Source organism: Orycteropus afer, unplaced genomic scaffold, assembly GCF_000298275.1.
Source record: "Orycteropus afer afer isolate SDZICR_OR568_19922 unplaced genomic scaffold, OryAfe1.0 scaffold00134, whole genome shotgun sequence".
NCBI lineage: Eukaryota > Metazoa > Chordata > Mammalia > Tubulidentata > Orycteropodidae > Orycteropus > Orycteropus afer.
This window is the reverse complement of record NW_006921721.1, coordinates 1,478,793-1,492,118: the sequence shown is the minus strand read 5'-3', so window position 1 is coordinate 1,492,118 and position 13,326 is coordinate 1,478,793.

The window sequence follows — 13,326 nt, the reverse complement described above, 5'->3', positions numbered from 1 at the left end:
AAAAGCAAGAGGACACAAACACACACCACATACACACACAGGAATAATCACCCAAAAGAGAAAAAAGAAAAAAGAGGAAAGACAATAAATGAGATAAGATATTTAAAGATATACTTTAAAAAGTCAAAAGAAATTTGAATAGACAAAAGGAGGGAAGGAAAAAAAACATAATATCTGGGGAGGGGAGAATAAGAGAAAAGAGGTAGAGTAGGAGAATAATGAAGAAAAAGAGTAGGAAAAATACAAAAAGAAAAACAAGGAATGAGGAGAACCACAGAAAGAAAAAAATTGGAACCAGGAAAAGGAAAGAGCGCAGAAGCCGAAAACTAGAACCTGGGGAGAGAATAAGAATGAATAGTAATAAAAAGTAAAAAACTAATAGTAATTATAAAACAGACAAAAACAAAGAAACTAAAATTAAAAAAAAAAAAATGGACGGGGGCAGGGTAGAGCACCCAGGTTCAGTCAGAGCACACAGACTGGGATGGAATAACTGCTGGCTCAGAAGGTGGTTGGGAGTGAGGGATGGATGCACCTCTGTTCACCAAGAGGGTGTGGGGTAGAAGTAACAAGGAGAGTATCACACCTTTCCAGTTAATCCTTAGGTCCTAACACTACTTGGCAATATCCAAGCTGTCCATGCCATCAGGATCACTGACAGACTGCAGCTCTGTATGTCTCCTTTTTCAGTGTTTTCATGCAGGTTCTTCTACTAGTTTGAGTTGAGTCCACTTCTGTATCTTTCATTTTAAAGCTTAGGGCTCCAGGATTATCTTCTGCATCTGGGCTAATTGGTTCCTCTTTTCTTTGTTGAAGAAGGTCTGTGTAGTTTGTCTGCCTCTTCTGCCATTTTCTCTATCAGCATTCTTTAAGGATACATAAAAACCAATCACTAATTTTATATGGCAAGAAAAGAGAGCTCAGACAAGCAAAGCACTACTGAAGAAGAATAAAGTAGGGGGTCTCACACTCCCCAATCTCAAAACCTACAATACAGCTATGGCAGTCAAAACAGCCTGGTACTGGCACAATGATAGACACATAGACTGTTGTTTTTATGTACCGTTGAGTTGGATCCGACTCATAGTGACCCCTCCTTGGGTTTCCAAGGCAGTATCACTACGGAAGTAGATTGCCCCATCTTCCTTCCGAGATACATAGACTAGTGGAACATAAATGATAGTGCAGAAATTGATCCATCCACTTATGGACAGCTGAGTTTTGACAAAGGGTTGAAACCCATTCATGGGTAAGAGATAGCCTCTTTAACAAATGGTGCTGGCAAAACTGGATACCCATTTGCAGAAAAATGAAACAAGATCTATATCTCATACACAAAAACTAACCCAAGATGGATCAATGACTAAATGTAAAACTTAAAACTATAAAGTTCATCAAACAAAAAATAGTGGCAAATTTAGGGGTCCTAATATATGGCAAAGGAGCTCTGGTGGCACAGTACCTAAGGCCTGATAACCAGAAGGATGGAGGTTCAAACCCACCAGCCACTCTACAGAAGTAAAGATTTACTGCCTTGGAAACCCAATGGGGGTTCTATGAGTCAGAATCAACTCAATGGCAGTGAGTTTGGTTGGGTTTTGGTGAATATATGGCATAAACAGAATATCAAACATTAACTAAAAAAAATGTACAAAAAGCAGAAGATAAGCTAGATAACTGAGACCTTATAAAAACTTAATTCTTACGTGCATCAAAAGACTTCTCCAAAAGAGGAAAAAGAGAGCCTATAGACTGAGAGAAGATATTCAGCTATGATATATCCAACAAAGGATTTAACTCCAAAATTTATAGAAAACCGTAACATCCCATCAAAAAGGTAAACAATCAAAAAAAAAAAGATATTAACAACATTAAAGACACTTCACCAAAGAAGATATTCAGGCAGCCAACAAACACATGAAGAAATGCTTGTGATCATCAGCCATTAAAACCAAAAAAAAAAAAAAAAAAAAAAAACTCTGCCATCAAGTCAATTCCAACTCATGGTGACCCCCATTGGGTTTCCAAGGTGGTAAATCTTTTTGGAAGTAATCTTTCTTCCACAGAGTGACGGGTGAGTTTGAACCACCAGCTTTCTGGTTAGCAGTCAAATGCCTTAGGCACTACGCTAGCAGAGTTCCTTATTAGCCATTAGAAAGATGCAAATCAAAACAACAATGTGATAGCATCTCACTCCAGCAATAATAGCAAAGTTCAACAAGACAGAAAATAACAAATGCTGGTGAGAGTGTGTACAGATTGGAACTCTCATACATTGCTGGTGGGACTGTACATTGTTACAACCACTGTGGAAAACAGAATAGTGCTTCCTGAAAGAGTTGGAAATAGAAATACCATCTGATAGAGCAATACCACTACTAGGTATATAGCCTAAATAACTGAGAGCCAGGACATGAATAGGTTTATGCATACCCATGTTCATTGCAGCACAGTTCACAATAGTAAAGAGATGGAAACAACGTAAGTGCCCATCAATGGATGAATGGATAATAAATAGTGTGACATACACTACCCTACCAGAGTAAACTGAATGAAGTCTTAAGGGAAAAAAAGGGGGGAGGGGATTGTTATTAAAAATGATTAAAGCATCTTCTCAGGAGGCTGGGAAGGAAGCAAAGTGGCATGGCTGATTTTGGAGCGGCTGAGGGAGACCAGGAAGTGAGCAGACTGGAACAGCTAAGGAAGACGGACTTCTCTGTCAGTTTATCATATTGTGGTGGTTGCTAAGACAGACTCAGAAGAGGGAAGAGGCCATCCACTTCTCAAAGAATTGGCCAGTGAAGACTTTATGAATAGCAGTGAAACACTGTCTGATATATTACTGGAAAACTTTAAGAATACCCCTGAAACACTGTCTGATGTAGTGCCAGAAGATGAGGCCCTCAGGTCAGAAGACACTCAAAATACAACTGGGAAAGAGCTGCTGCCTCAAAGTAGAGCTGACCTTAATGACATGGATAGAGTAAAGCTTTTGGGACTTCCATTTGCTGATGTGTCATGACTCAAAATGAGAAGAAACACCTGCAAACATCCATTAATAATCGGAAAATGTAATGTACAAAGTACAGATCTAGGAAAATTGGAAGCTGTCAAAAATGAAAGGGAATGCATAAAGATCAATATACTAGGAATTAGTGAGTTGAAATAGATCAGTTTTGACCATTTTTAACCAGACAAACATATGATCTACTAGGCCAGGAATGACAGTGGAATGCCATGGCATTCATCATCATGAAGGATGTTTCAAGTTCTGTCCTGAAGTACAGTGCTGTCAGTGATAGGATACTATCTATATGCCTACAAGGAAGACCTGTTGATACTACTATTATTCAAATTTACACACCAACCACCAAAGCCACAGATGAGGAAATTGATGATTTTTACCAACTTCTGCAGTCTGAAATTGACCAAACATGCAATTGAGATATGTTGATTATCACTGGTGATTGGAATGGAAAAGTTGGAAACCAAGAAGAATCACCAGTAGTTGGAAAATATGGCCTTGGTGATAGAAATAACGTTGGAGATCACATGACAGAATTTTGCAAGAATGAAGACTTATTCATTGCAAATACCTTTTTTCAACATCACAAATGTCAGCTATACATGTGGGCTTTGCCAGATGGAGTACACAGGAATCACATTGACTATATCTGTGGCAAGAGGCAATGGAGAAGCTCAATATATTCAGCCAAAACAAGGCCAGGAGCTGTGGAACAGACCATCAACTGTTCATATGCAAGTTCAAGTTGAAGCTGAAGACAATTAAAACAAGTCCACAAGAGCCAAAATATGACCTTGATTATATCCCTCCTGCATTTGGAGACCATCTAAAGAACAGATTTGATGCATTGAACACCAATGACCAAAAACCAGAGGAATTATGGGATGATATCAAGAACGTCACCCAATGAAGAAAGCAAAAGTTCATTGAAAATACAGGAAAGGAAGAAAAGACCCACATGGATGTCAGAAGAGACTCTGAAACGTTCCCTTGAATGGTGAGTAGCTTAAACAAATGGAAAAAATGACAAGATAAGGGAGCTGAACAGATTTCAAAGAGCAGTTTGAGAAGACAAAGTTAATTATTATAATGAAATGTGCAAAGACCTGGAGTTAGAATCCCAGAAGGGAAGAACACGCTTGGCATTTCTTAAGCTGAAAGAACTTAAGAAAAAATTCAAGCCTCGAGTTGCAATATTGAAAGATTCTATGGGTAAAATATTGAATGATGCAGGAAGCATCAAAAGAAGATGCAAGGAATACACAGAGTCATTGTACCAAAAAGACCTGGTTGATCTTCATCTATTTCGGGAGGTGGCATATGATCAAGAACCAATGGTCCTGAAAGAAGAAGTTGAAGTTGTACTGAAGGAATTGGTGAAAAACAAGGCTCCAGAAATTGATAGAATACACATTGAGATGTTTAAACAAACAGGTGCCACACTGGAGGCACTCACTGGGCTATGCCAAGAGATTTGGAAGATAGCTACCTGGTCAACTGACTGGAAGAAATCCATATTTGTACCTATTTCAAAGAAAAGTTATCCCACAGAAATTGGAAATTATTGAACAATATCATTAATATCACATGCAAATAAAATCTTACTGAAGATAATTTAAAAACTATTGCAGCTGTTTATTGACAAAGGACTTCCAGAAATGCAAGATGGATTTAGAAGAGGATGTAGAATGAGAGATATCATTGCTAATGTCAGATGGATCTTGGCTCAAAACAAAGAATACCAGAAAATATTTACTTGTGTTTTATTGACTATGCAAAAGCTTTAGATTGTGTGGATCATAACAAATTATGGATAACATTGAAGAGAATTGGAATTCCAGAACACTTGACTGTGCTCATCAGGAACCTGTACATAGACCAGAAGGTTGTGGTTCAGACAGAATGAGGGGATACTGCATGGTTTAAAATCAGGAAGGAAGGGTGTCAGGGTTGTATCCTTTCACCATACTTATTCAATCTGTATGCTAAGCAAATAATCTGAGAAGCTATATGAAGAAGAATGTGGAACAGAATTGAAGGAAGATTCATTAACAACCTGCACTATGCTGATAACACAACTTTGCTTGCTGAAAGTGAGAATGACTTGAAGCACTTACTGATGAAGATTGAAGACTACAGTCTGCAGTATGGATTACACCTCAATATAAAGAAAACAAAAATCTTCACAACTGGACCAATAAGCAGCATCATGATAAATTGAGAAAAGACTGAAGTTCTCAAAGATTTCATATTACTTGGTTCTACAATCAACACCAATGGAAGCAGCAGTGAAGACATCAGACGATGTACTGCATTGGGCAAATCTCCTGCAAAAGACCTCTTTCAAGTCCTGAAAAGCGAAGATGTCTCCTTGATGACTAAGATGCACCTAACCCAAGCCATAGTATTTTCAATTGCCTCATATGCATGTGAGAGCTGGACATTGAATAAGTAAGACTGAAGAAGAGTTGGTGATTTTGAGTTGTGGTGTTGGCAAAGAATATTGAAAGTACCATGGACTGATAAAAGAACTAATAAATCTGTCCTTGAAGAAGTGCAGCCAGAATGCTCTTTGGAAGCAAGAATTGCCAAACTTCATCTCACCTACTTTGGTCATGTTGCAGAAGGGACCATTCTCTGGAGAAGGATATGCTTGGTAAAGTGGAGGGTCAACGAAAAAGGGGAAGGCCCTCAACAAGGTGAATTGACACAGTGGCTCCAATGATGGGCTCAGATATAGCAAGAATTGTAAGGCTTGCACAGGACCAGGCAGAGTTTTGTTCTGCTGTACATAAGGTCACTATGAGTCAGAAACAACTTGACAGCACCTAACAACACACAATGGGATAATAGGCAACACCAATCTATGAAATTCCTCATAAGGTAGATGAACTTGGAGGACATTATGGTAACTGAAATAAGTCAATCACAGAAGGACAATGCTGTATGAGCCCTCTATTGCAAAAAGGAAAGGAAAGGTTTACACGTGGAAGGAAACTTCCTTTGTTGGTTACCAGGGGTAGGAGGGGAGAAGGGAGAACTGCAAGCTAGGTAAGAGACAATTACGGATCTGGATGAAAGGAAAGACAATATACCAAAAGTGAGCAATCAGCGCAATAACACTAAGGAAAGGGTAGACACGGAGAGGTCAAAGATACAGCCAACAAAGGTAAATACTTTCACTTGCACAACACTACACTACCAGTAACAACAAGCATTAATCTATGGGTGGATACACAGGTAGACAGGCAAAATGATTAAGTATGTGTAGGCAAAGGGGAATATACCCGTGACCATATATAGGCTTGGCAGATGATATCTATACATATTTATTTATATGTGCTATAAAAACATTCGGGAGCTCTGGTAGCATAGTGCCTAAGGCACTTGACTGCTAACCAGAAGGCTGGCGGTTCAAACCCACCAGCCACTCCTCGGAAGCAAGATGGGGCAATCTACTTCCATAGTGATACAGCCTTGGAAACCCAAGGAGAGGTCGCTATGAGTCAGGTCTGACTCCACAGCACATAACAACAACAACAACATAAGAATGTTCATGTATAAAACAGAGCTAACGAGGGGTAAAGTTATGATATCTTCTTAACCACAGCCAAACAGCTTCAGGGAGTGAGTCACTGTGCCATTGGGCTCAGGACCATGGTCATGAGGAGAATCAAGCTCAAATGGCCTGACATACTACACAAAAACATTGTTCTACATCTTACTTTGCTGAGTAGCCTCTAGGGTCTTAAAAATTTGCAAGCGGCAATTTAAGATGCAACAATTGCCTTCTTTTCATTCAGAGCACAGAAGAGTTAGAAAATCAAAGATGCATTGAAACAATTAGTCCAAGGAACTGATGAAACATGGGAACCTCAGCCTACATGACCCTGAGACCTGAAGAACTAAGTGGTGCCTGGCTACCACTGACAACTACTCAGAAAGGCATCAAAAGTGGAGATCCTGGATGGAGTGGGAAAAAAATATGGAACAAAAGTAAAAGTCATAAAAAAAGACTGGGCTTACTGGTCTGATAGAGACTGGTTAAACTCCTTGAGATCTAATTACCCTTCAGACCTGGAATTGAACTTATTCCCATGGTTTAACTTCTAGCCACACAATAGACAGGCATACAAAGTAAAAATTCCACTAGATAGGTACACTCCTTAGAACAATCTACAGCTGGAAATCAGAAGGGCAGTGTGTGCACAGGGAGAAAGCTCAGCAGGCAGGAATGCTTAGGAAAGAAGGACACAGGGAAAAGATAATCATGGGGAGGAAATGGGAAGAGAACTGTTACATCGTGGGACTGCAGTCAATGTCATGAAACAAGTGTATAAACTATTGAATGGAGAATGAAATTATTCTGCAAACTTTTACCCAAATCATAATAAAAATAAATTTAAAAACATATTTTTTTCTAATCCTCATAACAGCTCTTTGATGGTATTATCTTTATTTTATAAATGAGGAAACTGAGGCTGAGTGAGATTAAATAAGCTCTGGTGGCTTAGTGCCTAAGGCACTTGACTGCTAACCAGAAGGCTGGCAGTTCAAACTCACGAGACACTCCTCGGAAGGAAAATTGGGCAATCTACTTCTGCTATGAGTCGAAATCGACTCAACAGCAGTGAGTTTGGTTTGGAATATCAAACAGCTAGTAAATTGACTCAAACCCAAGTCTGTCTTGTCTGCAGGCAAAGCCAACCCTATTTGCATGCTATAAGACTTTATAGAAGTCTGTCAGTTTGTCACCACCTTCCTGTCAGTTTGTCACACTGTGGAGGCTTGCGTGTTGGTGTGATGCTGGAAGTTATGCCAATGGAGGACAGGTTTCAGTAGAGCTTCCAGAGTAGGAAGCCTGATGATGTGCTTCCAAAAATCAGCCAATGAAAACCTTATGGATCACATCAGAACCTTGTTCAACTTACTTTCTTTGGACACATCATCAGAAGGAAATAATTACTGGAGGAGGGCATTATGTTTGGTGAAGCAGAAGGTCAGTGAGGGCAAGGGAGACCCTCGGTGAGACAGATGGGCACAATAGCCACAAAGAAGGATTCTAGCATGCTGGTGATCACGAGGATGACACATGATAAGGTAATATTTCATTCTATTGTACATAAGGTCACAACGAGTTGGAGCAGACTCAACAGCAACTAACAACAACCAGTCTATGTGAAGAGCCTCTTTCCAGTCCCGGTTCCAGACACTCAACAGGCAATGGTTTCTGAGGCAAGACCTTGAAGCAGAGAGTTAGCCTCAAACTCACCCTCCCAACCAGCAACTTAGCTCCTATGATGATAGTTCACAACACGTCCAAAGGCTTTAATTACTATTATCAATCAGTTGTCCTCCCAATGGAAGCAAAATACCAGAAGAAACTGGAAATACACATGTTCTTAGTGGCAGGGCTGCTGAAGACAGATCTGTGGCATGATAAAAGTTAACATCTTTAGACTTGCACTGTGGCAAGCTATCAAAGCTCTTGGGCCCAGCTGCATGAGTCACACTTCTAGATGCTGTTCCAACTAGTAGGAAACAGCTTTTCCTTTAAATAAATTTCACTTTCAGAAAAGGCTTTTTAGCACATTAAAGATAGGGCCACGAAATGTCTGGCTACATATAAAACCTTCCATAGCAAAAAGAAACCTCCTCATGTACCAGAAAAGCTAAAATAGAGTCCAGGAAAGTCTTAGCCAGAGAGCCTGAGGAGATAGCTGGTGGAAAAGAATGGTTCATTCTTACTCTGCTGCAAACCCACAATATTATTTTGAAGAGCACTTTAATAACAGAAATTAATAGCAAGAACAACAACAACAAAAAGTATTAACTGAGGTACTAAGCCCAGCAGGTAGTCTGTTCTCCTTCCTCACAAGTCACCCTATGCACTCCTCCTCTGCTTCCCTGGTTCATCCTAATGTCTTTTCCTTAAGGCTGCTTTTCACATCCTTGTTTTATGGAACAAGGCAGTAACCCAAGCTTGCCTCAGCACTAACAGATGTAGCAAGGACACACTTCAGCTTGAATCCTATCTCTCTCTCTTCTCCCCCATCTCCTGTCCTGTCAGTGCCACCAGCCTTTGCAAAGAAATTGGTGATTCTAAAGGTACTACTCACTCTTGGCACTATCTGAAAAAACATCTTTGATTTGATTATTTTATAAGGAGCCAGCTCCATTATATACTTCAGGCTGCTTTCGGTTGCTCGTAGAAGAGAACAAACAACCTCATCAAAAAAAAAAAAAAAAATCTGCCAACAAGTAGATTCTGACTCATGGTAACCCCATGTTTTTCAGAATAGAACTGTGTGCCATAGGATTTTGGTTTTGGTTTTGGTTTTATTTACTTTTGCTGGCAATATATATAACCAAACATACATCTATTAAGAATTTCTACATGTGCAGTTCAGTAACATTGGTTACATACTTCACAATGTGTCACCATTCTCACTAACGCTACTCAAGTTGTTTCATTACCATTAATTTAAGAGGCTCTTTGCCTCTTAAAGTTCTCATCTGTGTTTTAGATAAATTGTCAGTTTAAACACATATAGATTGTTATTTATAAGAGTGCAGTACTCAAGGTGAACATTTTTTATTAATTAAGCTAAACTATAGTTTAACTATGGCTTCATGGGATAGTTTTGGTTCAAGGTTTAAAAAATTATTTCCAGGCAATAGATTTAGGACTCCCCACTCAGTTGCAATGGATTCAGTAAGTCTAGTTTTCATGTTGAATTTGAAGTTATGTTCCTTGATCTTCCTACTTTTGATCAGAATCTGTCTTCTGAATTCTTGATCAAAACATTCATTTCTTCTGATCTCATGCCAAAGGAGGTAGTGGCTCATGGAGGCAATGAAACTTGCAGTCCATTTTCTTCTCTAATTCTTGAGTCACCTTCCTCTGTTGCTCCAGAAACCAACTGTTTTATGTTGGGTGTCTGCTTGTAAGTTTTTAGGTCCTCAGGTGCTACTCACTGAACTAGGAAGTAGAACAGAAACTCTAAAAACCACTTTAGGACAATTGACTGAATAGACTCATGAAACCATGACCCTAAACCTTTGAACCAAGAAAACCAAACCCACAATGTGTTTAGTTGTACCTCAGTAGAATCAACAGACACAGCCTTTTTGTTTTTGGCTACTGTTCTGGCTGTAGAATTATATAAAATACTTTATTTACTATTTCACCCTTTTTTCTGGTATATAACTTAGTGATAACAGGTACATTAGTCCAATTGAACAATGCTTATCCTTCATTGATGCCAATTTTTCCATCACCATAGACAAAACTTCACTGCTTCTAAGAGAGTGATTTCCCTTCCCCCCACCCCCTCCATAACGTTTTTGATGGTTGAAGTTTTGGAAGTAGCCTGTCAGGCTTTTCTTCCAAGGCAACTGGCTAGACTGAAACCAACAAATTTTTGGTTAGCAGCCAAGTGCCTAAGCCATCTGTACCAACAAAGGGAAGCCAGTTGTTGGAGATAACCTGTTAAACCAGACAGTAACCTTTCTTGTCAAAGATAAGCTTGTAGTACCTGGTATAGGCCTGGTTCTGCTACTTACTACAAACCTCATGATTGTCAATGAATCCTGCTTCTCTGAACCTCAGTCTTTTTCCTAAAACCTTCCCTACCTCCAACATAAGGGATGATTTTTTTTTTTTGAAATCATCAAAGTGGACTTAAGTATAATGCATTATTATAATGGTTATTGGTGTTGATTTTGTGTTATACATCATCCAGAGGTTTCTAAGACACTCAGGAGCAAAGGCTTATTAATAACAGACAAGGCAATGCTAAATCCAGGCTCTGGAAGGATAGATAATTAAGTTAGTAGGCTCAATACTCTTCTAAACATATCAGAATTTAATATGTAACAGAGTCAACATTTCATTAAACATAATAAAACCCATAATCCTGGATTTCTAATTGCTTACCACTTACTAGAATGCACTGGACAAACACACAATAGTTTGGAACTCAGGAACCAAAAGTAGCACATCAGTAGCTTTACGTTGTCTAAAGCCAAGGCAAAGGTAACTGGGGAGAGCTGAAGCCAGAAAGTTTGGTTCAGCCCCTCAGTCAAAAGATGGAGTGGGTCAGGGTTCCATTGCAGAGAAGAGAATTCAATCTGGCTAGTTTCAGCAGAAAGGAGTTTATTTACAGTGTACTAAATTGCTATTAAGCAGAACGAAGCCACTGTGGTTGCTGCATGATGATTTGGGAAGCTTGCTAGAAAAAACATCACTGCAATGATGAAGAAACCTTCATGATCAGTGAGCTACTATGGACAGGAAACTGCCACAGTCAGCAAAAAAACACCATTACTGCTGCCTCCAGGACCTGCCAGGCCTGAGATGATCTGTTCCAGCAATATGGATGCCCTGAACCCTTCTTTTCTACACCCATGACACTAGCGACCAGAGAATTGGGCATTTTGCTAGCAGTGCTCCAGAAAAGTTACACGATCATGCTAGCTAGTGGAAGTATGCCTCTGTCTCACTTCTGCTTTGGAAATAGGAGTGCATCTAAATCACATCCACATCTCTGGGTGAAAAGGGGTCTGGGAAACATAGCTTTTAGGTTTTTAGCCCACATAGTACAGTAAGGCACAGTAGAAGAAGATTGAAATGGATGTTGAGTGACAACCTGTATACCTATCACACAGGTTCATTGTTATAAGACCTCTCTTCATAACCTCTTTTCCTCACTATCCATCAAGATAGCTGAGAAGAATATGTGAAAAGATGGGCAATAAATGTAGCTAATGGGTTCGCTTGTACTAATGGATAACACAGAGTTGGCAGAGCTATATATATTAGGTTGCTGATAAGGGGAGGTAACAACCTAGACAAGGAAAATATCCCAGAGAACACTGGTTTGTTTTCCTTCCACTGGTGGTCATTTTGCTGCTCTATAATATACCATTCCCACAATGCAATGTAGGGAAAATTGGCAAACTCGGGTTTCCTCTAATGTTCTCTTCTGAATGAAGTGATCAGACTATTTCTTCTGAGATTCACTGAATTCTTTCTGGCTCACCAACAGCTTTAGTAAGAAAGTGGGATAAGAAATTGTTGATATGTTAATAAATAAACCAGTTGCTACTGAGTAGGTTCTAACTCAGGGTGACCTCATGTGTGTCAGAGTAGAATTTTGTGCTATAAGGTTTTCAATGGCTGTTTTTTCAGAAGGAGATCACCAGATCTTTCTTCTGAGACACCTGAGTAGATTAGATTCAAGCTTCTAACCTTCTGGTTAGCTGCCAAGTACATTAATCATCTATGCCACCCAGGGGCTGTGTGTTAATGATTATTTAGTCAAAATAGCCTCCTCTGTGTAAGGACAGTTGCCTTAGTGCTGTGATTGTATATGGATTTCACAATAGTGCCTTTGCCTTGAGTCTCACCAGGACAGTGCTGTATTTTAGCACCTTCTGCTATGACTCTAAATTCCAAATCTCCATCACACATTGGACAAATTTCTATTTGGTACAATTAAATGTAAATACAGGAGATGTAAAAAGACACAAGCCCATGGTCCTTGCTCTTGCAGAACTTACAGTTTAAAGACAAGTTCTGAAAATGATGCTTAACACAATAAGCAACATCATTTCAGCCCCAGGTCAATGTGAAATGTCTGAGAGTTATTTACCTTTGGACTTTGATCACCCACATGAAGAAGTTTTGGCTACAAAATCAGATGTGAAAAAAATAGCTTCAGTGTTTGAATTTGGGGCCATAGTCTCAGTGGTTCTGTCAGGCTCTATCAGACCAGCAAACTTGGTCCCCCTTTTTTTTTTTTTTTTTTTAATGATTTTGAGTTTTGTTCCACATTTTTCTCCCACTCTATGCAGGATCTCCTACATAGGACCCTCTACAAGTGGATGAGAGTGGTAGCCGGTCACCATCTAGTTCTTCCGGTCTCACAGTCAATAGGCTGAGGATCACATGGTGTACCAGTCTCTTGAACTAATTGTTCCCATGCATCTTTGGTTTTCTTCATTTTTCTTTGTTCTGGATGAGGAGAGACCTATTGTTCCTCCTAGATGTCTGCTTGCAAGTTTTTAAGATCCCAGTTGCTATTGCCAAAGTAGAATGCAGAATAATTGAGCTTGATGTCCCCTGCAATTATGGTCCCAAGCCCAGAGGTCTAACTACTCACAGAGTTTCTACCATTTTAATAAACATTTGTCCCTATGCGTTGACCTATTCTAGATATTTTATATAAATGGGATCATACAATGTCTGTCCTTTTGTATATGAATTATTTCACCCAGAATAATGTTTTTTTTTTCTT